Source organism: Gekko japonicus, unplaced genomic scaffold (genome assembly GCF_001447785.1).
Source record: "Gekko japonicus isolate JY-2015 unplaced genomic scaffold, Gekko_japonicus_V1.1 scaffold1974, whole genome shotgun sequence".
NCBI classification, from domain to species: domain Eukaryota; kingdom Metazoa; phylum Chordata; class Lepidosauria; order Squamata; family Gekkonidae; genus Gekko; species Gekko japonicus.
In genome coordinates, this window is record NW_015163147.1 from 20773 (window position 1) to 24737 (window position 3965).

Consider the following 3965-nt stretch of genomic DNA (forward strand, 5'->3'; position numbering starts at 1 on the left):
GAATAATGAAGAAGACCAGGAATTTTTTGAAGAATGGAGTGACTTTAAAACATACTTAGAAAAGAACTGGGACGTGAAACATAATTTACTATATCTAGAACAATATTAAGTACATGATGTTATCTTGAACTTATTGATTATATGTGACGTAAGGGAGACGCATTGCGGGAAGCCTCTTGGGGGAGGGAGGGAAAATTGGATTTTTGACTGAGTGAGAAAAAGATGGATATTGTATGATTAATGGAAAATAAAAATCTTTTTTTCCAAAAAAACATTTGATGTTTGTGTAAACTGATTAGAAGATCTCCTCTCTTGGGTTTTTAGGTATTAGTGGGTATCTTTACTTTGTCCCTAGATGTAGTCCCTTATCCTATTTCTGTTGTAGTTTGTAGTGTTTATAAAAATGTAATAAAAAAATCCCCTTCAGGGGGCTCAAAATAATAATAATAAAGCATTCAGAGCAGGTCCTGTTTGAGAAGAATGAGATGTCTAAGAGGTAGGAGTGGCAGAGTACCAACTTTCCATGCACAAGGTCCCACATTCAGTCTCCAGTTAAAATGATCAGGCAGTAGGTAACGTGAAAGACTTTCAAAGCCTGACTTTAAGTTAGTATTTCTCAATGAGCAGCTGCCATGTAACCGTTACTACAGAATTTTAAAATTTTCTTTACATTTCTTTTGCCTCTAACAAGGGCACGTAGAAGACTAGTTGACATTCTATGCAGACCTGGATTTGGCTTAGTTTCCGATCGATGGATTCTTGGCATCTTTGATTTGAAGTGTACCTTCTCAATCTAAATCATGATAGAAACATTGAAGTTTAAATCTCAAAAACTGACAAACACATGAAATAAACATTATTCTTTTAAAAATTATTATTAAAAAAAATCCCCTCCAAACCTGACAATTGCCTGTGTGTGTGAAGTGTCATCAAGTCACAGCCAATTTAGGGTGACCATCCAGGGTTTTCAAAGCAAGAGACATTCAGAGGTGGATTGCCATTGCCTGCCTCTGCATAGCTGCCCTGGACTTCCTTGCTGGTTTCCCATCCAAATACTAACCAGGGTGGACCCTGCCTAGCTTCCAAGATCTGAAGAGATTGGGCTAGACTGGGCTATCTGGGTCAGGATAATTTTAAAAGCCAATTAGGAACAGAGGTTACAGTGTTGAACTAATACCAAGGAGACTACAAATCTGCACTCAGCTATGAAGCTCATTGGGTGGCATTTTCTCTCAGCATAACCTAATGGGGCTATTGTGAGGATAAAATGGAGGGGAGAACCATGTAAGATACCCTGGGCTCTTTGAAGGATGGGTGGGATTAAAAAGTGCTTGATAGGATTTTGTGAATTGCCTATGTTTCCTCCAAGGTGGCAAACATTAGCTCTGGAGGGCCATTTAAGTTTGAGAAGATAGGATTGGGGGAGGGGGGGACAGACACTTTCCTCTGTGCCATGGTCCCAGTTTGAACTGAGGCCTTTCACAGCTGTTGTTTATGAAACAAAAATAATGCTGGAAATCTGCTCATGGATTGTCTAGTGTCCTGTTCAGGTTTGGTCCTGAATTTGAATCTGACTCATACTTTGGACCCTGAAACTATCATATGTACTTACTTTTCTTTTACATCGTGGGTGTACCAAGATACACTATATTTGTTTCCATAAAAACTAAGCAGGGTATTACTTGGAAAGCCATGGGAGATGCTTTTTGCTCATGGTTAGGTATAACTGATAGGCAGTGGAATAATAGGATTGAAGTTTTCTTTTCCTGTAATATGTTGTTTGGTTTACTTGCTTGAGCCATCTGTACCATTTTGGTAAATGTGTGGAGTTTTCGATTTTGGAGTTCTGTGAAATATGATTTGACACACAGGGACTAATACGATTTAATAGGCTAGAGATTACACTAGTCAATACGTGGTCTTTGATGTTTCCAGCTCTGATGCTATTATTTTCCCCTGTTTTAAAAAGTATTCCACAGTAATTTGCCACAAAGAACCAGGTGTTACATTGCAAGTATATGGATGAGTAGTCTTGGAGCATAAGTAGGCTAAAATACAGCAGCATTTAAGGGCTAAGGAAGTCAGTGGATAGTTGGCCCAGTTTCTGAATTTGGTGATGCTGCCATCATGTGCTCAACCTGTTACATTGCAAGTATATGGATGAGTAGCCTTGGAGCATAAGCAGGCTAAAATACAGCAGCATTTAAGGACTAAGGGAGTCAGTGGATAGTTGGCCCAGTTTCTGTATTTGGTGATGCTGCCATCATGTGCTCAACCTGATATTTTCTTCCATTCTCTGTGTATTTTCCTTTCTAGAAAAAAATCCTCAATTACTCATTCTCAGGAGAAGCAGAAAAAAAAATATTATCAGTGAGTTAACACCAGTTTTTCCCCCCAAGAAGTATAGGGTTGAAGTATAGGGATGAGCCAAATGTTCAGGGCTGAATAAATAAATTATAATAAATTTTAAAATTCTAATTTCAGTGCAGGCAAAGGTAACATTTTAGCTTGGGTTTAAGGACCCCAATGCAGAGAAAATAACTGAACTATGGATTTGAGAAAGTGGGGAAATGGTTTATATCTACAATATATTCCTTGACTTTGAGGTACGCTAATTAAATACTTCTGATTTCCAGAATTCACATGGCCCCAATGCACATACTGTGTGTGGATGGTGCAATCCATATAATGGAAGGGAATGCCATATTGTGTTCTTCCCTGTGATAAATCCTAGTTTTGACACTTTTGTTGTTGTTACAGTGCTGGAAATCTGCTCAAGCACAAGCATGTACAGACATGCTCTTAAAAGAGTCATTATGTAGTTTCTTTCTGATGTTAGGAATCAACAGGATGGAATTATCACCACTGTGCTTGTTTTGTATTGTCACCCACTGAAGGACTATTGGGCAGGACACTTGGCTCCTTCAACCATTGGTTCCTGCACAGATAGGTACTTTTAATGTGTGCAGTCCCAGTTAACACTTCCCTTCAGATCTTTGATTGCACCTCTTCTGTTTCTCTTTCACCATAATGTCCTGTTTGGATACTCTTCATAGTCCCCTGGTGATATGAAATCACCAGGCATCTTAGCAAAAACATTTCAGAAAAATTAATTGCAATTGCTCATTTAAACTGATATATTTCTATAAATGCAAATTGAGCAGATTCAGCTTTGATTTTTGTATAGCTTAGATTCAAACTCGGGACGACTTTTAATTTTTTGTTCAATCCTCACCACCACCCTTTAAAAATGTTTTATTAATCTAGGATATTTTGGTTTATGTACTGGATGGCTGAGTGTCACTGTTTGACAACACACTTTAAAAAGATTAAAACATACAAAACGTTAAATTCCCAATCCATACATTGATATGAGATTTATTTCTTTAAAGGAATGCAAAATAGTCTAGCTATTATTATACATTCCTGACTAGGGTTTACAACCCGCAAATAGAAGGGAGAGAGCTGTGACCCCCAAATAATATCTAGCCTTTTTTCTTTCCCTGCCTTAAAGCGCAGGCCAAGCCAATTCAGGTTTACTAAGAAATAAAGCCCTCTTACTTTAATGGGACTTGCTCCCAAGTTAAGTGTGCACTAGCCTGCATGCCTGCAACTTCACAGTGCAATCCTCCTAAAAACATTTTTCTGCGAATAAGCTTCTAAGAAGACCTCTTTAGGACAACGCTGTTGATTCCATCGGTACTTAGATGTCAAAAAGGAAAGCTAGAAGCCTCAGGATTGGATGACAGAATACCCTTAAGACCCGCCCACAAATCCACGAACGAGTGCTAGTTTTCTACCATAGATAAGTGGCTAGACAAGTTATGCGGAAAGGACACAACCTATCCTCCTGTCAGGATCCCGTTACCCCGATCTGTTTTCACTCTTTGCGCATGCGTCAGGTTTGTCAGACAGCCAATGCAACGGCCGTCGCACCGATGTGACGTATACGTAATAGGCGGTGT